We start from the raw sequence: 24,870 nt of genomic DNA, 5'->3' as shown, positions 1-24,870 counted from the left end.
AGATATGAAAATGTAAAGCTGAAAGTCTAATATGCAAGGCTATGGGTATTGACTTCATTGATCTTGACACGCTGATCTAAATGCATATATTTTTAGCAGCTCAGAAGTACAGGTTTCTCTCAGAAAAGGGCTGATTGCTGCTAAGAAAATGACCCATGGTGATTTCAGTTTCCTCTAAAAGCAAAAAAAAAAAAAGTGGTGTATCCTGATCCACTTCTTCTGGGCTACAATAAATTTAGCAAGAAGGAGTTGACCTTAGTGTTAGTGCTTTTCTACCAGTTATATATGTAACTGCTTTGGTTTAGATTAAAAACTCCTGGTGGGAAACCATTTATTTGTACAAAGCAAAAATGCCACATGGTCATGGGAAATTAATACATCTCTTCAGTTATCAAGCAGATCATCTGAAATGTCAAAACTAGAGCAATACTTACCTTTTCTAAGTTAACTAATACCAGTTCTTTACTGTAGGACTGAATGGTTTCCTCCTAGCAATACTACAGCAGAGTAGTAAGCATTTCAATGCAATCTGCACTACAATGCCCTATGTTAATGTAGACAGATACTTCAAAACCAGAACAACATGTTAATGGTCCCTTCCCATATAACTCTTGGGCCTAACAATTAGTAGCCACTTTTATTAGTAGTTAAGTGCAGAAATATACCATTTAAAAATCTTACAACCTTTGTTCTGTATTTTAGGTGACTTCAGCAAAATGTGTCTTTACTAATCCCTTTTGTCAGCTTGCATGTCTGTTGTAAATAGCATTTTATCTCCTAACTTGCTGCCTGCAGTGTAAGGTAAAGAAACAGGACAACTTGTTTTGCTGAAACTGTAGATTCCTTTTCAAAATTTATTTTAAGATATGAATAAAGGCTGGTAAACTTTCTTTATGGATCATGGATGATCTTTTTTTTCTCCCCAGTTCTTTATCTGCTGTACTTGTAACTCTGAAAGTGGTATTTGGAAGTGAAGCTGTTTATTTTTGTGTAAACGGGGTTAAACTCAGTTAAAAAATTTGGATTAAATATAAATTTATCGATCAGACCTTAAAAAAGGCTCAAAAGAGCACTGACTGTGAACTTCAGGAAGACTCCATGAACACAAATTGCTTATCAGAACGTACATGCTCTTGCAAAGCAGGCTGGCCAGTTCTGTTTTAGTTGTTTTGTAAATTTGTCATCTCTGGCTTCACCTTTCACACATTTCTCATTTCATTTGCTTGTGTTTTAAGACATGTTGGTTACATTCTAGGCAAAATATACAAAACCAGCAGCCATTTCTGGAACAAACGAACTTATTCTCTAGATTCCCTTTTCTGTAATTCAGTTACATTGCCTTTACATCCCTGGCCCTGCTAGTAACTAGAGTACCCAAGCCTTGAAACCAGTCTCTTCTGCATGGTTGTAATATGACCGATATCCTTAAAAGACTTGCTTACTTAGCAGTGACCACTAAGACATGATCTTGCCATACCTGCTGTAGGGCTTTTCTTCCAACAATAGACAGGGTTGCTGGTGGACTTCTTCCATGTTTACATGAATTGAGAGTCAGTTCTCAGGGACCAGGAGGGCAGTGTACCTGGCTAAGTTTGCCTTTTCATGTTCTAAAGAGGGAGGGAAAAGATTTTTACATATATAAAAATGTGCATGTTTTATCTACATACAATTTTCTGCTGTTTACATATTTCCTTCTCTGTCATAAATGACTTTTTTGTTTTGTTGAAACTCCTATCTCTCAGCAAATATTTCTAGTTTAAAATAGCAATCCATCTTTGAGAGGTTTTTCTTCTCCACTGACCTTTTTTGAGCCTTTGAAGTGTTCCCATCTCTCCAGTTTTGTGTTCTCTCATACAGCTATCTTGTCTCTGCTACATGAATCTATGGTCTGTTTACTTTTACAAGCAATTGCTGAGAGAGTATAAAACAGCTCACTCATATGTGAAGTACAAAGTCTTTCATAAAATCAAACTGAAAACCTTTTTCTTTCACATACCAAAAATACAAAGGGGTTTCTGAATATGCTTATTCTATTTCCTGGGAACCTCAATTCATATTTAGTTTTGTTGTTGGTACATACTGGTACATGGAAGGTCTTTCACTGGAAAACATCTTCTTCCAACTTACTTGTAGAATTTTTTGTTTTAATTGCTGGTTTTGTGATTTTAATACTATAGGTGTATTAGATCAAATGGAGAAATTCATGTTTTATGATACCAGTTTAAGCTTTCAGTTGCAGTAATACCAACCATTCTGAAAAAATACTTTGCATATTTGTTACAGAAGAGGAAGATAAAACAGAGGTAAATATTCTTTTCTTCATGCTGGGTCAGGATGATCTTTAATACCAAGACTTCCAGATATTTATATGTAATCTGTACTTGATGTAGCTTTTTGAGAAATTATTAAAAGGCAATTTCTAGCTTCTACATTTTAGTCATTCTTTTCCAGTGTAGGAAATTTCTTCTTTATCTGTGTAATTAGTATAACAAGTCTTGATTCAGCTTAATAAAGTTAAAAAATAAACAAAAGTTCACCATTGTAATGAAGAATTAAACTCTGTATAATAACAGTATCAGTCCTGAACAAGAGATTTATTGTTATTGTAGTTTTATTTGCTTCTTTAAAAATGCTTTAGCATTTTGTTATTTACTTAAGGAGGGAGAAAAACACAGTATTTGCAAAAGTAATAATTTTCACTGAACCTGTATGATTTGAACTGGAAAAATCGATGAAAAAAGATAATCTGGTTTTAAGTCAAACCTGAGCCCTAGTACTACTGGTTGTTAAACCAGTGTAAATGTTTAGAGTCAAGTACAACATCTGGCTACCTTTGAGACAAATTCCACATAAAGATGGTGTCTTTTTTCCACTGGGGCAAACTTGGCTTGCCTGATTATCCTAGATTTATGCATGGTGCAAGGAGATCTCCTCTCTAGTAACACACTGGAGGTTTCATGAGTGAGTGTAGCAAAGTAGATTTGTTTGATGTGGGAATCTGGTAGAAGTAGTCTTTGCTGCTCTTTTCATGTGAGTTGCAGTCCTTGTGAGTCAGAAGGACACAGTAAGAATACAGGTCAACACCTAGTTGATCTAGAACAATTGGTATCTTTGCAACAAACCAAAATAACCCAATCAGAGCCAAGGATATCAGTGTTTTAATTGAGAGAGTTGTTTGGGTTTTCAAGTCAAAACATAGCTTTCCTATTGCCAGACTGAGCCTTGAGGTTTCTTCTTTGTGGGGGACCAACATATTTTAGGTTTTTTTTGTCTCAGGAAGGAGAAAATGTTTCAAAATTCATGCATTCTTATTTTTCATCAGATCTAATTCTAACCACATCTTTAAAACTATAGTGTAACCACATCTCTAGAATCTGTATCTTTTAGGGAAAATAGTATTTTTTAGGGAAAATAGATTAATACCACTATGGGACACCTATACACAGACAGTAGAGCTGGAGTCTCTGTGTGTTGCTGTGTTTGGACTTGAGTGCAAAGTCAAACCCAAATTTCTCTCCAATTGATCAGAAATGAAACAAAGCCTCCAAAGTTGGAACAACAGACTTTTGAAACTGAATTTGATTATGTAGAATAAATGATTACCAAGATACCAGCAGTGGGTGCTTTAGAGACACCTTTTGAAGAGTCAGAGGCACAGCGTTTGTTTCTTGTGGGGTTAAAGTGCTGGCACTGGATTTCTGATCCTCTGGAATGCAATAAACATCAAAAACTCCCCTTAAAAGGCTTATTATACACAATCTCTTAGATGTAATTTAAATGTCTAAAGCATAGTGCTCTGTTTGCAAAATACTTATAAAAGTTTCTAATACAATACATTCATTTGTCTCTCATTTATTTAGAACATCTCTTCTTCAATAGTACAATATCAAACCTTCTCTGCCTCAACTGAAAATAAATGATGAGTAAAATGTTACTCCAGAACACCTAAGCAAATTTATCTAAAAATGAGCTGTTAAAACTGTATTTAAGTGTATTTTTGCATTCAAGGAAAATCCAAATCAGTTTCTTCTAAGGATATTGAAATCAGCACAAATGGCACAAAGTCCTGGAAGGTAAATATGTGCCTTGCTCTGTTTGAAGAAATCTGGCTTCAAAATAACAGTTATAGACTTTTGAAAACATGCATCCTGGTTTGCACAGCAGGTTTTTCTTAACATCAGAAGCAAACACCAGGATGTGATGTTCTGAATATTCACTTTCAGTATATTTGAAAGCTCACACCTACTTGTATTTGAATGTGTGATTACTTTAAGAACTGCATTGTTCTAAATCACAGTTACAAAAGGAAAAAGGATTTGAAGACCTTATTGTTTATTATAAATCAGGTTTCTGCCTTTAGTCAAGGAATTAGATAACAGGTATTTTACTCACAGGAACCACTATTATTCTTGTAGACATAAGCTTTAGACAGGGCTTCAGGCAAGAACAGCTGTGATCTAGGAAATATACTGATTCAAAATCATTATGTGGAGAAAATATACTCACATTTCTGTGACCTCACTGTCTTAATTCCTCAATTCATCAAAGATCTCTTGCAGGAAAGTCCTTGTTGCTTCTTTCTCGCCAAAACTGGAAAGGTGTTTTCCTCCACCGCTTTCTCAGTGGCACCTGGTGATTCATGTTCTTTCATAAAAAAATAATTCACCTTGGGATAGGAAAAATACAAACTGGTTTGGATAATGAAAGTAACTCTGCACCTTCACAGCAGAATACTGCACACAGCTATAAGGCATCAAATACAGTAACAATAGCTTTTACGGAACTGGATGCACCTTCACCTCAAGCTTTGGATAATATTTACTAGTTACTAGAACTATTCACTGCCTTCAAACCCCGACAATGGTTTTAGACTGAATTTTTGAATGAATAAGAAGATATATTTCTCACAATTAGCATGGTGGGTAAGATTCATGACTAACTCAATTCTGATTCATTATGAAGGACAGAGGGTCCATGGGTGAGAGACAGAAAGTTAGATGTTTAAAGTAGGTGCTTAAAAATAGGTAAGATAAATGCTGGCAAAATTAACTACTCTTTCACATGGGTTTGCTTTGCCAGAGTAACACTTACTGTAATACCCTACACACTCTGCTTGTTAAGCAGACAGTACAAAAAAATAATTGGAAGAATTGTGCAAGAGGAGCCTGTGAAAGAACAGTGTTTAAAAGTTTTCTTTCCTAAGAAGAGCTATTCATCACTGAATTCAGTAAGAATGTCCCACAATACAAGACTACCGTAGCTCATTTATAGCTTTCAGTAAAATATTAGTTAGATGAGGGAAATATTTCTTCATTTATTATTTGCAATAAAGTTTTTTATTTTAATCAAACGTCTGCTTGTATATTAAAAATATCAGAAACTAAATACAAACAAAAATGGGTCTTTACTCTCAGTTTTTCCCTTAGCCTTTCATATATCTTATTGGCAATAAACATCCAGCTCTCTCTTATGGTATACTGTAAAAATAAGAGCTTACTCCTGGTCTTACTACAGTTCTGGACTGATACTTGTAGATTAATGTTCTGTTAGGAGTCTAAACTATTTAGGTCATTTTCTTCCAAAGGCACACAGCACTGAGAGCTCATTTTCTGCTACCTAGGATCCTGTTATAATTTGCTCAAAAGCCTTATCTGTAGATATTTGATATAAGTAGATATTAAAATCCAGTTTTAAAGCCTTGAAAATCTCAAAAAACTCAAATAGTCGGATTTCTTTTTTTCTGGTTAAAACTTGAAAATACAACATTTCTAACCAATAAGGTAAGAAAACCATGAAATCTACAATGAAGAACTATTTAAAATGTATTACTTTATGCTTGCAGGCAATTTCTTTTAATTTCTTTTAATTAAAATTTATGCAGAATAGCGATAGGTTGAAAGCAGTAGAGGTGAACTCCTGCCCCTCTAGTCTTCTGGCTAGATTTAACATACCAGAAGGGCATTTAAAAAAAACCCACAAAAACAATAACAACAAAAAAAAAATCCCCAACTTTAATATAATAATTTTGGTTAGTTTTAGCACTTGTGTGATCAAGAAGTTACAAGTGCTAGAAGGTATTCAGCCTACAGTCCTTGTCAGCTCACAAGTTAGCATTTGGTATTCCCAGATTTCAGTTCTGAACTCAACCTTATGCCGGTTTTACCAAATCTCACAGTGGTTTCAAAGGTTTCCACATGCAAACTCCTTGCCTCTAGTTCCTCCCACTCATTTCCCTGTGACATGTTTTCACTATGAAGCAACTAATTTTAGTTTAGACTCACAAACACTCCTCTTAGCAGTATTCTAGAAAAGTGCTTTAGTTACAGAATCTGAATCACAGTATCTTAAGTGTTGGAAGGGATCCAGAGCAGGACCACCTAGAGCAGTTCACATAGGAACTCATCCAGGTGGGTTTTGAATGTCTCCAGAGAAGGAGACTCCATAATCCATCTGGGCAGTCCATTCTAGTGCTCCATCACCCTCACAATGACGTAGTTTTTCCTTGTGTTTCTTTGGAATCTCTTATGTTTCAGCTTGTACCCATTGCCCCCTGTCATGTCATTGGCCATCATTGAGAACAGCCTGGCTCCATCCTCCTGACACTCGCCCTTTACATATTTGTAAACATTAATGAGATCACCGTTGCTTAAGGAATACAGCACGCCTGGGATCTAACTATGGAGTTACCCTGAAAAACTGCACCTCTGCACACCTCGTCTGTAATGGCTCTCCCTCAATATTACAAACCATCTGCTGATTTTCTGGAGGACTGAGTGTCTTTGGTTATAAAACCAAGTGCTTCATCAGATCACAAGTATGGAAACAGGCTCTCTTGCACAGAGAAGAATACATGGATCAGGTGTGAATTTTAAGTAACTTATCTAAGATGGAGCATCACTGCTACTTTGCCCTTAAGAAAAACATTAACATCCATGAGGGACCATCAAAACACTACGGCTGCTCATCATCTTAAGGAGAAAATATTACAGTCAGGAAAGCCATTTCTATTCTTAAGTGTTTCTGAGAAGCTTGAGCAAGATACTTGCAAGGAGATCCATCAGTTTACTTAACAAGATTGGGGTTCCACAAAGAGAGGACTTTTTAAACAAAATAAATGCACATTGTCACTATGATCCTCTGGTTCACATTCCTAGATCAAGACACATTGCATTTCTTTTTCATTACTCTGGTACTTGAAAAGGACTTTAAAATGAGAATACAGTAGAATGAGAATGCAACTGTATTAATGCAACTGTGATTAAGTTTTGATCTGGTTCTCTATCTCAAAGCCCTTTTGGTCCAATTTAAATATATTAATTAATGTAACACCAAGCAAGAAATACAGTAAGTTTTATAACTTTGTCTTGCCAAAATTTGGTGTTATATGGGGAAATAAATCTGAAGTTTAATCAGCTTCTTTTTTTGAGGACATCGTTAACATTAAAACAGCAAAGTCTTCTTATTTTAGTGATTTTTAACATCTATGACCTCTTTTTGCTACATAATTTTGGTACTCTTTGATTAACAATTGTGAATCAAATCTTGCCATCATTTTTACAAATGGGAAACAAAAAGAAATGCTTGTGAAGCAAATGTTAGTATGATAGCTTCTTCTGAACTTCAACAGAACTGTTAAACAGTGGAGCTATTTGCTAATGAATAAAATTCAGAAGACCTGAAAATGTCTTCATACAAGATAAAACGAAATATCTTTATAAGTAATGACAGTAACTGACCTCCTGGATGGTCCCCTTCTACTGTGCCCTGGTGAGGCTTCATCTGAAGTCCTGTGTCCAGTTCTGGGCTCCCCAGCTCTAGAAAGAGTCCAGCAAAGGGCACCAACATTATCAGGGGACTGGAACATCTGTCCTATGAGCAAAGGCTGTGGGACCTGGGGGTGTTCAGCCTAAAGAAGAGAAGACTAAGGGGGGATCTCATTAACACTGACAAGTATTTAAAAGGTGTATGTCAAGAGGATTGGGTAACACTTTTTTTCTGTTGTCTCCAGTGACAGGACAAGGGACGATGGACAAAAGCTGGAACACTTGAACTTAAGGAAAAACTTCTTTCCTGTGAGGGTGAGGGAGCCCTGGCACAGGCTGCCCAGGGAGAGTGTGGAGTCTCCCTCTCTGGCTGTTTTCAAACCTGCCTAGATATGTTCCTGTATGACCTGATTCAGATGAACCTTCTTTAGCAGAAGAGTTGGACTAGATGATCTCTAAAGGTCCCTTCTAACTCCCACCATTTTATGATTCTAATGCTGGATCCACTTATAATTCTTAGTGCAGGATTCACTTTTAACACATAAATTACTGATGTGGGTGACTCATTACACACCACCTTCAGGATTCTGTCTTCTACTAGTGTGAGGTTAACACAATTGTACAGAAACAAGAGCAGAGCCATATGTTTGGTGGGCTGCTGAGCTACTCACTGAAAGCAACTGATTACAGTACTGTGTGGGCTGGCTTTTCTGTCCCATATGTAACACTGGGTAAGAAGTTATATGGAATAATACTATTGAAATAGCACATGAAATTAGATACAGTATTGTAGCCTGATGTCATCTTTGGAAAAAAAATCTGTGAAATCAATTGGCTGGTATATTGAAAATAATGTTTAAGACCAGATGTGGCAACCTAAGGTCCTCATCCTCTGGTATGTGGAGTCTTTGGGACTTCAGTGACTTGTTTGTGCAGAACTCCTTGCAGAGCCTGGTAAAAGTAAATCCCTGCTATGAAGAACAAATGAGAGGCAAAGTGCAGCTTAACTTTCACCTGAAACTTCTGTCCTTGACATATAAAGTTGCTTTGGTAAGTGACACGTCATAACTGCTTGTAGCATCTACAGATTTAAATACATACAGCACTAGTTCTGTGACTAGTTGTGAGACTGCTCATATGCACTGTGTCTTTAGATGACTGGGATTTAAAGAGCAAATGATCTCATCTCTGCTTCCAGAAATATTTGTCCCTTAACCTTTGAATTCAATTTTTTTTAACAGAATCACCAAAATCCTCCCATGCTTAGTTGAACTATTTCGCTTTCTGCAGTAACAGAGTATGGCCAGTGTTACTACTCTGCTTTTTCTTAATTTTGTCCTTCAAATATCTGAAAAAACACTAAGGTGGGAAGGATCAGGGCTCCTGGGAAATGTGGAGTTAACTTAACCCAGGCTTCTTGCCATGAATAGGAAATAGCTTAGCCCTGCAGTCAATTTGCCTAATTGATTAGAAGCCTGATTGAATCCCTGAAGGGCTAGATGCCCTGAGGGGATATGCATGCACAAAGGCAGAGAGCTTATATGGCTGCCTCCTTGAGTCTCCTGTGCTGAGAAATCGTTTTTCACTGATTGCTTCTGGATCAGAATTCAGTCCCTTCTCCAACATGCTCCCAGGCACAAAACCAGCTCTAGACTTGGAGAGAGGGGGCCAGCAAGAGAAATCTGAGTGCTACCTCTGATATGTCCCTGACAGTCTCAGCTGGCACAGAAGCCAGTCAGTATGTGAGGACACTCAGCCTCCCGCTGAGCAGCACTTCAGCTGAAGAAATGTTGTTTTGCCCACACAAAACCGCTTCCCACCCATAAACAGTAAGTGCTTTGCTTCTTCAGTCTTTCCTGCTCTTTCACTTCTTAGCAATGAGAACCAGAAATGCCCAAATGATAGAAGTGCCACAGCTTGGCAAGCTTTCCCAATGGTCAGGGTGGCTCGGTGGTTCCCTAATCAACTCAGGAAAGTTTCCTTGTGAAGCCCAGTGGCAGGAAGCAGTTTATAGTACAGTAACTCAGCCCGTTGTCTGGGCTTTTTCAGCTTGGCTTCATTACTATTACCATGATAAAGACCAGCATTTTTTTTCTACTTCCCTTTTACCCCTTGAAGTCTCTACTGGCTCTTGACTTTTCTGAATTTCACTTTGATACTTTGACACTTTGGTTGTTCTCCCAGACAGATATAATTACGAGAGTTCAAATAAACCTTGTTTTTGTTGGGGTAGGGGGGGAAGGAGTGAAGAGAAAGCATGGGTAACAGAGAGATGCTGTGAAGATGTGCTGGGATAAGTCACCTCACTCCCAAGGTTCTTTAGGTTTTCTCTGCAATTCAAAGGGACTAGAAAGCTGTGACTGTGGAAAGTACCCCAAACAGGATAGACAGGAAATGCAGACAACCAACTGTGTTTCGGTGTGTGATACTTCACCTTCCTCTAATAAGACCTCACTATCGTACCTTGAGAAAGAAATTGCTGACTGTTCAAATGTTTAAAATAATAAAAACCTGTGTGCAGACTCATTCAAAGCATCATACTGTGAAACAGCATGGTGGTTTACAGTCTGCTGCAGTGCCTATGTGAAGGAAAATGCATTTTACACCCCATCCTCCCCCATGTCCACACTCACTGGAATTTCCACAAAACTCTATGCAGCCTTCTCTCCTTAACATGTGGGACTTAGTGACTCCCATGTTGCTAGGGCTGCAAGATACTTAAAGGACAAGTAATGCATTTCTGTTGCCCTTTATGAAAAGTAATGTCTCTGATACGTGTATCACAGAACTCAGTTATGCTTTTGTGAGAGTAGAAAATAAATCATAACTTCAACTATGGTTCACTTGAAGTGGCTTACAGAGATTGTCCTCTATGTTCGGTGCAAAAAAAGGAGGCAGGCAGTCAGCTGGTGAGGGCAACAGTGCCATTGCCCAATATTTAATGTAGTGTAAAAACAACTATGGCAGGGGTTAGACTTTTACTCTGGAGGTGTTTATAAACCACCTGGAACATAGACATATGGGAAAAGTCTGCCTAGCCTCAACAGAAGAATTATTTCTGTATCTTCAGCATTAGTTCTGTCACTAGGCATACTGCTACATTATTAGGAGGTGGGGCTGTGTTTCTAGTAGGAAGATAGATGTTGCTTTCTATCCTGTTATTTCCCAACTCCTTTTTTCCTAGGCCATAAGTCCTTGTATAACCATACACTTCACTGTTATGGCTCCTGATTTAGTATTCTGAGGTTCACTATTAGAATCACTAGACACAGCCTTAATCTTCCTGACAAAGTATGTTTCTACTATATTGATCTGAGAGTCCGTAATACATCATTCAGTGATCTGGATAACAGAGTAGTGAAGATACCAAGTAGGAAGAGACTACCAGGAAGTTGGGCTTAGAATACAATGTAACTTTGACAACTCCAAGTGTGGTATAAAGAAGCAGCAGGCTATCCAGCACTGACAAATGCAAGACAGTGCACACAGGCAGGAAAAAGCCATCACACGTAGACAGACTGCAAACTAGCTGGTTTGAGAGTGAGCTCTACAGAGATGATAGCCAAGGGGCTACTGAGAATTGCAAGCTTAGGAAATCCAAACACTGTAAGAGGAACTATAAGTCCAGCCTGGAAATCATGATATATAGTAATTCAATTATATGCTGCGTGACAGCATCAAGGAGAGTCCTGAATCCAGTTGCATGGTGCTTCAGGAGGGACACAGAACAGTTGAAGAGAACAATGAAGACAAGTAGAAGTTCTAGAAAATGTAATTAATGAAAAGACTGTTAGCTTAAAAACAAAGACTAAAGGCAAACCTGGAGAAAGGAGGTTATTTTTTTTTCTAGTTATTTAGTTATTCCACAGGGAAGAATGCATAAAAGAATGGGCTCATGTTGCAGAAAGAAGTTTAATGTCAGGATGAGAAACTCTGGTGGTTTAGTCCTGGCTGAGTGTCAGATGCCCACCAAGTTGTAAAGTCACTCCCCCTCCTAAACTGGACAAGGGAGAGAGAAATATAACAAGAAGTTCACGAGTTGAGTTAAGGACAGGGAGATCCCCTCAGCAACTAGTATCACAGGGAAAACAAACTCAACATGGGGAGAAAAGGTTTGATTTATTAATGAACAATCAAACAGACATGTTTTTGGCTCAGACAAAACTATTACAGAAATACATTTTAATGGTAAGGAGAGTGGGGTTCTGGACTAAGTTTGACAGGGAGAACAGGTCCCTGAGAAAAAGTTAGATATCTATCTGTCAATTATGAGTGGGTATTATCTGAGCCTGTGCTAGGCAGGGGTTGGATTAGATTATCTTTTCTTCTGAAGAAAAGAACTTTCCAGTTCTACAGTTCCAACAGCCTAATAAACTATTAAAAAAATGCAGTTAATATAGTTTTCCAAGATCCTCCTCCCTTCAGAAAATGCACAGGTTTTGACAAGGGTTTCATGAAAATAAAACAAAAACCTTAAGAGATAAAGCTATTAATTCACCTGTTTTGTACCACCTCTAGAAAAAGCTGTTATGTCTTCATAACATTTGATTGTAATATATTGGGAAACAGTTTTTGTCTTATGCTTCACCTAGAGAGAGCCATCTATCTGCATACTCTTTTGTATGCTTTTCTGTTAATGCTTATGTCCAGAGACAGAAAGACAAACATCAAGGAAAGACAGACAGATTTATTATACTATAGTATATACTAGAGTATTAAAAATAGATTGCAAAAAAATAAAACCATAGCTTGAACTAATCTACATAAATGTAGTGAATTACGTATTTCAACTACAGTTTAAAAACATTTATGAAAAGCATCATAAGAACAATTCCAAAGTATTTCTAAAATGATAGCAACCAGCTGTATATAACACAATACATGGTTTGGTGCCCTCTTTTGAAGCTTTTAAAATACACTGGCACACTGAACCAGATTCATCTCCTGTACACAGCTGAAACATTTCTACCCGGAATCAATGGATTTATACTACTATCCAAAGTTACTTTTTCTTTCAAGCAGAGAACAGACTGAGGTCTAATGCAGTAACAAATCACAATGAAGTTGCATGTCATTGATATTGCACCCTTGGACTTTACAGTGAGCTCACTCTGCACTTTACAGAGAGACAGCAGATCATTTTGTTGACTTTTTTCCCCACTTAGGTCTGAACGGCTTCTTGAAACACTAATAAATTCTCAAATGAATTTTCCCAGGCTTGAGTAATACTCTCTGAATGTATTCAGGGTTTGATGGTGTTATTCCTTTGTAATCTCATAGAAATTCTCAGCCTGGTACATAGCTCAATCAGTTCTGAATTATTAGAGTGTTATATTTATTATCAAAATTATGTTAGGCCATATTTTGCATCTGCTTTCTTAGAGGATCTGTAGCATTTAAAAACATATTTGGTTTCCTTTTTTTTCTTTCCAGTTGCAGCCTTCTGTGTGGAAAATGCTTCTGACAAATTTGCAGCAGGAGAAATGGAAAAAATGTTTTGAGTTTTTAGGTCTCTTAACACCCACTGAGAAGTACCACTATCATTGCATAGGCAAGAACATGCAAATTATTTGAATCTCCCATATAAGAAATATTTGTTTTAATGTCATCAATTACACACTCCTTTTCGGGCATAAATAAATTCTCTTATACTTAAAGCACGATAAAGCATGAGCCTTTTCAGTCACAAAAGTACATCTTAGAAAAAATGCTCCCATGTATAAGGATCTGACCCTAACGTAGACTATTAACATCAATGTACTTACTCTTGATTTAGAGTCTTGTAAGTGAAATGCGTGTAGTTCCTACATGAATGACAACTACAGTTTGTATTTGGTCCCTGAACACAATTTCATGTGGATAGAGAACACAAGGAGTATGCTAGTCCAAGCGAACTTTTGGCCTCTTGGCACAAGAAAGTTTGGTGCCTGTAGCAACTGCAATTCCACTACAGAATCTCTACAATTTGAACTTCAGCTAAAATAAATCAAAAGGAATCTCCTGATGCTAGTGTGGACATTGACCAAAAGTGAACATGATGATATATATACATGTATAAAAAATTCTACTCGTGTACCCTGGTTGCTACTGGAATGGTAACCATGAACTTCCTGGCTAGAGTGTGATCAAAATCCTAACTTTCAACACTGCATAAAGATTGCTTTTCACACTTGCAAGACACAGATTTTAGCTGTAGCTCAGTTTTTCCCAAATGGAAAATCCTCTTTCCCCTGGCATGGTGCTAGGATGTATAACTTAACAAAAACAAGCAAACAAAACACTAAAAAACAAAGCAAAAGCAAAGTTTAAAAAAAATTAGTCACATACAGATGTACCTCTTACAGTATTACCTTCAGCATTTCCAAGAAATCCCTACCAGTTTCCAAACTGGTGACTCAACGTACCTGAGACAGCTAATTAAAAAAGGAAGTGGTCAAAGTCATGCTTTTTTTTTGTAAACTTCAAAGGTTATGCCTCTCCTTCCTCCTCTTTACATTTTACTGTCTGGCTTTCTCCCCATCCTGCAGCTGTTAGCTGAGCCTGTGTTTCATGGCGTCAAACCTGCCTCCTCACGGTCCATAAAGTTACAGCAGGGATCGTGATACGCAGGTGTGGAAAAGCCAGAAGTGCAAGATGGGCTCGTTAATGATTTTTCTGGCACCCCATGCTGAGCTGCTGAAAAAAGAGAGCAACTTGCAGAAGGCAAGGGGCTCTTTGTTTGCAAAGGTATTTGAGATTGTATTACTTCTCCCACAGCAAAGGTGTTGGGTTTTCACTTTAAGGGCTGTTTACAGAAATTATTCACCTTTTATACAGCTTTTAAAAAATGCTTTGAGGCTTTAATTGGACACAAGATTTGCATCACACCAGTATGAAAACTCTTACTTTTCATTTAACTCCCATTAAATCATTCAACGATCTTACTCGATGATAAGAAACCGGCTCCCATTATGTGGCCTTGAGAGGAAAAACGAAAATCAAATCATTAGGGGTTCACTTGTGTCATAAGCTTTAATCCGGAATTTCTGCACCCATTTACATTCGGTCAATGAAGGCAGAGAGGACAAATTGCTGAAAAAAAACAAAACCAAAACAATAAACCAGGAAAAAGCACAACAATTTGCTGTTCCTGAAATAACTGAATGATGCAATAACTAATATTGAAAACTTGTAGCTTACAAAAAACACTCAAAATTCTGCTTATTTTATACATTGCCCAAGCCATGGGCTGAACTGTGGCCAAACAACAACTTTGAACTACTCCAGCTCAAGATTTTTAAACTGGGTGCCTGAAACTAATGGCCTATGGGAGCAATTTTCCACAACACACAAGTGACTCATGATATCCTCCACCACACATGATCAGGAAGACTTACATTTGCACATCATCCAAACACTGGGGCATGGACTCAATTTTGCAAAATATTTAGTGCCCAATTTCAACTAGTGTCCCTATCTCCACCAGGAGATAGAGGCTGAACAGTTGTGTTTAGGCTTTAAACTCCACCTTCAAGACACTGTTTAGCTGTGGGACATTAACACTTCTGCAGTCTCTAGGTCCTTGATCCCCTAGCACCTCAATCTTTAGGCATCTATATTTTAACCGTGGCCCTTTTAAACCTTGGCGGTATTTTAATGCTAGCAACAGGTGAGCAGATAAAGACAGAGAGAAGCAGCTATTAAGGAACAAATTGTGAATGAGAGGTTTAAGAGGAGTTTGAGGCAGAAAAGTGCCATTTGCAGTCATCTCTGTGGTTCATCCATACATCATCTACTTATATCAAAAGTTTAGCAAAATAGGTATTTACACATAATTCTCTAAGAGAGTTAAAATTTCTTTTGCTACAGCTCCTACAGATACAATGCTGCTGGGCACTGCCCAAAGCTCAAAGACACAAGTTCAGTTCTGGAACTGCATATCCATCTAGACCTTTGTGACAGATATGCCCCCTCTAGTAAGCAGCAGTAAATTAATTTCAGGCTTCTCACCTGCTCACTTTTTTTTTTAATTATTATTTCCCTGAACAATCATTTCTGATGCGGCAGTTCCTAGAAACTCAAATCAGGCCTGGGAGCAACTGCAAACCTGAAGAAAACCAGTGCCAACTAGGAACCAGGGGTAGTATGCTTCAGCTGCTGCTTCAGCATTTGGGAGTGTTTCTGAGCAGCACCTGAAGTTGTAAGACAAAAGGACATATCTCTTTAAGAAAGGCCAGCAGGAAAATGAATGGACATTATTGACTGCAATAGTGAAGAATGTAGTGTGGTTTTCTCCATGTCTGCAGTTACAACTTGCCTAGAACTGGCATAACATGGCTTTCCTGACAAACAAATAGATCAAGTGCCCTTTCTAAGGACATTAGGGAATTGTATGTGTTTCATGGTGCTTCTAAGTCCAGTTCTGACAAAAGAATTTCAAGGGAACTTGGTATACAGAAAGTGTTGTGTCTTTCCCCTCTTCCACCAAGTGCTGTAGAAACTGTGCCAGTGTCTTCAGCATAGAACTAGAACACAAACTGCTCATCCCAGGACTTCACAAAGATAGTCTGTATCTGAAAAAAATCAACCAAAGCTCAAAAACCCAACTCAGGAACAGAACTGCCAGGGTATCTACATACAGCGGGGAAATAGAGAGAGAGGTATGGTAAGGGTAACAGGTCCCTCTATTTTTGCAGGAAACTTATTTCACAGCTGTCAGAAGGAAGACTAAGGTGAGCTCATGAATAATTGCTTCTGCTTGACCACCAGACTAATCCTTAGCTATCCATCCTGTAGCAGTCTGCAATAACCTCCCCACCTGTGTCAGCAAAGTGCAAGAAACAAAATCTTCTTTTAAACTCAAGAAACCCCAATAGCCTTTGTGCTGCACCCACAATCCCCCTAAATTACATAAACTGTCCTGTCTCACTATGCCCAAAAATCTGTTCCCAACTGTATGTTTTATAGCCCATGAAAAACTACTCTGCCACCAGCTTTAGGAAAACATTTTTTTCAATACGTGTATTAGAAACTGAAAAGCTGAGTGAGACTGAGCATGAGAGGGGGGAGCTGTGCTGCAGAACACTACAATAAACTCTTGGCTCTGCCACAGGACTTTTCAGTGACCACATGCACACTATACAGTCATTTTGCACCACAACTCCTTTCTCCAATGGTGAAGGCAGCATAACTCTCATTCAACAACAACGAGGTGTAGCAATGAAGTAAGCAAAATGAGCAATCTTAAGACTTGTGAAGTACTCAAGTATCAAAATAACTGAGACAATAGACTTATCTCAGACTGTTTATGTTCTACCTTTCTGCAGGATTCTTTCTTCTGAGATTCTCTTTTTATGGATACTGCCAGCAACAGTGAGTGCCACAAGTATCACCCTCATTTTTGCTGCATTATGTCCCTTTTGAGATGCCTGAAATGCAATTTGGCAAGGCCAGCTATAAGCCTCAAGGAGGAAGCATCTCCCCTCCAGGCATAGTCACCCATTCCCATGGACAACTAAGGACTCTGTCTGTGTTCAGTTGTGTCTCATCCTCCAGAGACAGCACTGTAGGGTTTTCTCTGACAGTCTTAGCTCAGCTGCAGCTCCCAGCCACACGCTACACTGAGATGACTTGTATGTGTCAAGTGACACGTACCACTCTTGCCATCTCTGCTCTTTATCAGTGTACTTGTGAGATGTATTTAAACAAGCACTTTTGTAATAACAAATTCTAATTTCTACCATCTAATTTGTCCACCATTTAGTCAGTTATGTTACTACGACGTTGTCCTCCTTAGTTTGAAGTCAAATGCTTTAATTCTAAGGCTGAATGAGGCACAGAACAATGCAGTTAAATTTCCTATTTGGCCCTGGGTTGAATACCAGGCTAGCAGATCTATCCTGCTTCTTATAACCCTGGTAGCTTACTCATACAATAAGAATTTTCTAGTACACTTTGGTTTTTCCCTAACTTGTTTGCACATTTTAAAAATTAAAAATATTTGAAGTTTGCAATTTTTTCTTGAATTATCATTGAACAGTTCATAACAACTGAAAGAAGTATAAGCTATAGCCAAGTCTATGTGGTTTTATTTTTAAATTGAGACATTGTTTTCAAACTGTAACAATTTCAAAACTACCAAAATGCTGAAAGTGTGTGAAGCTTAAACCCATTAAAACACATTGTGAAAACCAACAGAGCTCAACAATATAAAAATTTCCCATTTCTTCATTTCTCTCTAAAGAGCAGCAATACTTCATAAATCCATGATAATACAACAAGGGCTAAACCTTGCCTGATCTGGCAAGCAATGGAAAGGTGGGAGGAATTCTGAGGGAAGAGACAGGTGAGAAGCGAAACTGCAAGACCATGAGATGGTGATCAAAGAGAGCAAGGACTCCCAGGCACAGTGAGAAAAAGCATTATCATCTTGGAGAGATGAATGAAGAAAATCTGTAAAAAACAGGATCCTCTTTGCTGTAATTACTCCAATGCTGTTCAGAAGAGTTGTTTTTTATCTGTTTCTTTAGCTTGATTTGGATAATTTCATTAGTTTCCTTAAATTCACCCTGTTATCTCAAATAACATCCCAAGCTCTAGAGTGCATTTCACTATGAACTGGTGTAAAAACAACACCATATGACCACGTTTCAGGGACTACTCACCCAACTGAATGTCCAAAAGCTTAACAAGCTGATGATTGAAAAACATGTCATCAAAAAATCTTGAAAGTCGAATAATACAGCACCACACTAGTAACAAAATCAGCTGAGTTTTTATTTTTATTGCTGTTGTCAACAACACCAGCCTCCATACATCAAGCAAACAACTTTCAGACTCAGAAGTTCATTGGATTTTAAAGCAATGATTAATGCTGCTCATTTTTCTCATAGATTAGAAAAAGAAAAAAGAACTCTATTGCAATGGTAAAGATTTTTTTTTGAGCAATTTTCTACTATAAGTTGGAGCACAACATTTCTTCAGGTATGGCACAGACAGATATCAAAGTGAAAGGAAAGAAACCATGTAAATTACCAACCAACCAACCAACAGACATCAAAAATCAACAATGCCAAAATCCCCCAAATAGCAGAACAGTCAGTCTGATCCTTAACTCTGATACTGACCCTATTTTCCAAACTAGCACACCTCAATGCTGCCCCATAGCTCTCATTCATATGATTTATTTTCTGGTGCTGAATTGAGTACAGATAAAATTTCTGAGCACATAGAGCATTTTAGGTGATAGAACAGGATCACAGTGGGAAAGGGAGGAAGCAGTGTTTTTAGTAAGAGTCAGAAGGCATTTTGGAAGACTTCATCACTTCCAGCTAGAGATGAAATTTAAAATATTGTCTTAAGATTCTATTTGTTTTTTCTGCTTCTGACTAAAGTCAGGACTTCTCTGCTCCTGACTAAAGTTTCTGCTCCTGACTAAAGTTAGCCACCTGTTTCTATGAGTATCATCTGTGGTTTATGTATAGTGGTTTCTACATAGCAGTAATTGATTTTAATGTTCAAGAAGTAGCTGTAACTTTCAAGTTGGTCAAGAGACAAAGAAAATAATCTGTGAAGGGAAAGAACTTATACAGCACTTTGAGACCTGCTCCAATCAGGGCAGTGGAGTGGGCTATTAGGATGATTGTGGTCTGGGCACTCTGGATGAGCTCAGAGAACTTGTGCAATGCTTAGGCAGCAACATGTGGGCAACAGTGGATAAGAAGAAAATAGCTCAGGATATTAAGAAAGGAAGGCAATATGAGGTACTGCAATGGAGAAGAAAAGTTTTAAGGAGCTTTGAAGATAAGGAAAGATGGGGATTCAGTGGAAGATCTTTCCATGGGAGCAGCACAACTTAAGCAATAGGCCAAGAAATTATTTCAACTCTTATGCTGTGAAGAATGGAAGTATCTATCCTAGAGGAGAGGTAGGGATAAATATCATTGTATTATCAAGGTGGGACTAAATGTAGGCCCAAACAATTGACCAGTGTAACAAAGAGATGACATTCAAAGTTCTCCCAGTGTCTACTAACCGGAGGGAAAAAAACCCAGTTTAAGAAGATATTGTTTCAGCCTCAGTAGCAAGGAAGAAGGAGGACAGTCATGCTTGTTTCAAACCAGTACATGCATCACATTCAGAACTAGTGATATATATTCTTCATTGAGAGCATTAGATTTCATTGGGGAGCCTGGAGGAGCAGGAACAGTATAGTCATTTATTGAAATCACTCCCTGTGTGTAAAGCACAGGCAAGATCTTTAAAACTGAAGTGGCACATTGTGGCCTCACATTGTGCAAGGCTGGACTGCTCCTTGTGTACCTTAGGGACACAAAGTATAAATCAAGCAAAAAAAAAGCACCTTGAATGTTTTGGAAAGATTATTTTTAAAAGACACATCAGAAGGTACTAAAATTTTAAAAAGGATAGTTGTAACTGCCTCTTTCACAGGTGAGGATTGCTGAGTTACAAATATTTTCCTTTTTAGTTTAAAAATTTTTTTTACAGCAATGAACTCAGCTCTCGGGTGCATAATCAAACCACCCACTGACTTATGAGTAACTGTAGAAATGGCTACCAAGTGCAACTCTGGTAAGGCCACTGGAAAAATCTGCCGACAAACGTGGCCTTGATTTCCAACACTCAGTAACTGTAGAATAAAATTTGGCTGAAAGGACCAAGCAAGGGCTGGGATTTTCACACTTACCTTAGGAAATATTTGCTCAGTTTTTTCTGGGGGCTTTGAGTGTTACTGGCAATGATGCAGACGTCAGCAGCACACTGATCCCCACACTCTGGGTGCTGTGGGCAGAAGAAAGAAAACAAAGTCGAAAGGATATGTTTTCTAAACAGGATATTCAGCTCATGATGGTGTATTGGCCCCTTGATGTGCCATCCTAAAGTGCATCTTCACCTGGATAAAAGTAACTAACACAGCAAAAGCAGGACTGTTTCTGAAGTTATATTTTCCTTATTCAAGCCAATCTCCATTTCTTGGGAAGAAAAAAATCCAAACAAACAGGATCACATTGTATTTTCCTCACACTTCAGTCTTTTTATAGTACATATTTTATTTCCATTGAGCTATATTCTGCTCTTATTTGCCTTCAGTAGAACTAGAGAGTAAATGCTCTAATGTAGCAAAATAGGTCCAGTTTTATGTGAGCATAGCTGAAGTAGTCCTTCCAAACTAATTCTCAGCCAAAACAAGTGGAAGTTATTGGCTAAAGGGGTTTCTCTCCCCTCCTTCTTGTAATTGTGCAGCTAACGCGGTAAGCCACATCAGGAAACCAGCTCAAAGCAAACTTGAAGAAAAATTAGGGAGTGGAATGAGGACATGATTTTCCTCCAAATCAGCAGCAAGATCGGCCTCCCAACACGAGTGGTGTGAGTTCCAGTGGGAACACAAGCAGGGAAGAGCTGAGGGGTGACACCTTTGCTTTACACAGCACACACATCAGTCCAAAATTGCTGTGAAACTACTGTGTTGGTCTAGTTCACAATTAAGGGAGGTAAATCAGTAGAAAGAACAAAGAAAAAGTCAAAGAGAGAAAAAAATAATGTATTTTTTTTTTGAGCTCTGTGAACCAGCTCACTTTGGTGTCAGACAAGCACTAGCAAGAGACCAAGGACAGGAAGGGGAGGGGAGCAAGACTTGGCAGCAATAACAATTATGTCAGCTTCGCTATAGCACCAACTCATCATGTAGAGCATCTGCGGTGAGCTGATTGTTAACAACAGCAAAACCTCAGAACTCTTGAAATGATTTCTTTTTTTTCTCTACTGGCTAGGAAATGACAGTGGTTTTTTTTGAAATCTTTCATAAAAGTTAGGCATACGTGAAAATACAAGATCTGTCTCAGAGACCAAGAACTGAAACACTAGAGCTTGGAAACATTCAAAGCTTTGCTCAGGCCACCTTACCTTTCTTTCAACAGAAAGAGGGCAGGACAGAGAGGACCCTATTAATCTTTGCGCAAAGGCTGTTCTGATGAAACCTTAAACATAGTGATTTTACTCCAGGTGGTTATTTCACTTCCATGAGATCTATAGCAGTGCAATTGCATTGGCTCTTTATTTGCTCCCACAGCTTCCTCTATCTGCCTCTAATCACTGTTGATCAAGCGGCTGTTATCTGCAGCTCTCAAGAGCAGCCTGTGGGCAGCACTGCGCTAGCGTTTCAGAAATGCCTGGATTTGGCTCTGCTGGAAGCAATGTAAGGTATTTGCACATTTTCATTTCCAGGCATAAGCCAGAGGTGCAGAGGCACACAACTAAGGCAGCAACAGAAACCTCCGCCATGAGGTAGGTTGGTGGCACGTTTCATGCAAAAGTTCATGTCAATGCCTCTAAGAATTCACACTCTTAGATGAAAGAGTTTATTACAATGATTTATTGAATAAAAACATATTGAATGTAGTCAGCAACTTTTTATTACTTGACAAGTTAGGTTGGCAATGATAACTGCAATAGACTTTGATTTTGTAATGGAACCTGATTTAAAATTTGCCCATGGAATTCTGCACTTGGCAGCAGCCAGGTTTAGAATATATATATCTAGACAGACCAAGTTCCACTAGAAAAGATCCCAAGCAACATGATCTAGACTTGAAGTTGGAGCAGAAGTTGGATGAGAAACCTCCAGAGGTCCTTTGCAACCACCACATTTCCAATGCTTTTAAATGCACATAGCCATAGATTTGATCCAGTCACTTTAACAGAGGCACCCTGCTTCACCTAAAGTGGACCTGCTTCTGCAGAGGGGTTGGACTAGATGATCTCTAAAGGTCCTTTCCAACCCCTAACTTTCTATGATTCTACAATTACCAAGAACTCTTACAAACAGTAACAGCTGAGGTCATTATCAAAACCAAAAGCATCTCTGGACTACCTGCTTTGGCCAAACAGCAGTCCCTGCCCTGTCTACGTGACAGCTGGGTGCACTAGAGTGGACCCTTGAACAGGAGACAGGGTCAATAATCAGTTAGGCCCTCCTGGCCTTAAGATGTAATGAATAAAGACAGGATTAGCTGAAGAGATGTCAGGGAGAAAAACACCTTTGAAGTTTAGTCAGCATTCCTCAAACTGCAAGATTGTTAGCCTTTGCATGGAGAAGAGTTTGTGTGCTTCAGAGACCATCTCCTTTTTCCAGTTGGTCTAATTAAAGAAACCTACAAACAATTTCGCCTGTGTCTTTCTGACAATATAGTACAACATGAGCTGCTACTGAGAGAGAAAGTAACTACAAACATCCCAGTGACAGTAGGCAGATTAGGCAGGAGACCAGCTGAGCAAAGAGAGAAGGCAGCGCACCAGCCTGACCGACCCGGTGCCAGAGGTTAGCTATATATTGTACTTTGTAAACAACAAAGTCCTTGTAGTTCTCTTCCTGCAGAAACCCCACACAGCCTGCAAACAAGAGTTAAAGCAAGGAAGGGGAGTTACTTCTAGCCACCTCCACAAGCACGTGCGTCCCTTAGCTCTTTGTTAGACACACACTGAGCCTTAACTCCAAGGTAGTCATTGCTTTAATTGGATGCGTTCATTTTGACAAAACAAGAGTTAAGGAAGGGTCAGTTTCAGAGCAAAGACAGTTGTTATAATTCCCCTAGTCTTTGTTAATATATTAAATGTAGGAGCTCTGCTTTCAATTCAGTCAGATGGGGGGAAAAAAAAAAAAAAAGGAAAATCTTGCCACAGTGCTCTAAAAAAGAGAAATTGTCAAGTGTAAGATGAGTAGCACTTGCATTTCCTGCATGCAGGAAACAAGGGGGAAAAGGAGACACCCAAAGAAGGAAGGGATGAGGTATTCTATATAGCCTCCTGACAAAGAGGAGTATGAGTGAGAATTTATTTTTATGCTGCTTGCTGCATGGCCCTGCAAGTCAATGCAGATCCCCACTTCTTGCTTCAGATCTGTTTCAGGGGAAATTTTGCACCCAGCAGGCAAAGTGTGCCAGCACTGGAATGAGCAGTGTTATCGGGTGTCAGCTGCAGCACTCTGATACATCCTTGAGAACTAGCACATCATTAGGGATACTTTCACAACGGCATGTGTGGGTCTTAGGTCCATATGTCAGACAAAACCCATCATGCTTTTAAGGAAGAATTTAAGAAAAACTTAAGTAACTTTTAATAACTGTACTGCTACTGAGATTCTCAAAAACAAATTTTGATAAAGCGACTCTGTATGCTCTTCTATTTAAAAAAACAACCCAAACCAACAAACTAATAAACTCCAAACAACCAAAAAACCCCTGCCACAAGATGTAGCTATTTGTTTGAAAAGTGCTCTGGAAGAGAAATTAACAGGGAACATACCTTGCAGTGCAATACCTGGTATTACAGATATAAAGTCTAATTCTCTTGTCTCTACACTTTGGGCAGTCATTGCCACCTCCCTGAATTAGCAGCAGTTTACACCTACTTGCACATTGATATAAATGACAACACAAGAGCAAGGTGATAGAAAACAGATCTGCAATATATAGCCTCAGTCAAACACACCTGCAACTCTTTTACAGAGCAAACTATATATTGCTACCTGTCTAACTTTCTGTATATTACAGTTAATACTTATAAGCTATTATGGAACTACCTACAACATTAGCAATACATTTCACACACTGGCCTTAAGGGATTTGTTAAAGATCAACATATACACAAACAGTAAAACACCCTTGTTCACATGTTACATTCTAAGCACATTTTGGAATAAACTAGGATTTGTTCCTCGTCATAGCTGAAGCATGACTTGCTCCCCTAGAAGCCATCTTGATGAAGAAAAGAGTGAGAATTCACACTGATCAAGGACTTGGCAGCACAAAGCGTCACAGTTCCTGGAGAGCGCTTCCGATTCTCACAGGCAAGTACTTGTCCCAGTGACACAGCTTCAAGAGCACACCACAGATGACTACAAGGTTAAGTATGAAACTCCCTGGCCACATGGCATGTGACCTCAGATGTTAATATTTATGAACTACATGGCTGAATAATCCCAGATTTTCTAAGACGTGATACTGTCACCTGCTTTTTCACTGTGAGGCATGAAGACTCATGGTGCTCTCCAGCCTTCTTTACCTATATTGCTAAAAGTGATCTGATACAGGTCTCTCCTTCTCCACATTGG

General features: G+C 38.6%; 1 long non-coding RNA gene across 1 annotated transcript in view; it reads right to left on the bottom strand.

The window, feature by feature from the left end:
• Positions 1-4,512: 4,512 nt before the first annotated feature.
• Positions 4,513-24,870, bottom strand: part of LOC133625019 (uncharacterized) — a 36,017-nt gene continuing 15,659 nt past the window's right edge. Inside the window, exons 3-4 of the long non-coding RNA XR_009818313.1 lie at positions 20,449-20,543; positions 4,513-4,666 (exon numbers count right to left, since the gene is read on the bottom strand). This is a non-coding gene — a long non-coding RNA (uncharacterized LOC133625019). The remainder of the gene's footprint in view (positions 4,667-20,448; positions 20,544-24,870) is intronic.

The sequence above is a fragment of the Colius striatus genome, chromosome 2, assembly GCF_028858725.1.
Source record: "Colius striatus isolate bColStr4 chromosome 2, bColStr4.1.hap1, whole genome shotgun sequence".
Classification (NCBI taxonomy): Eukaryota; Metazoa; Chordata; class Aves; order Coliiformes; family Coliidae; genus Colius; species Colius striatus.
The sequence above is the reverse complement of the archived record's forward strand: the minus strand, read 5'-3'. Positions and strand labels throughout refer to the sequence as shown.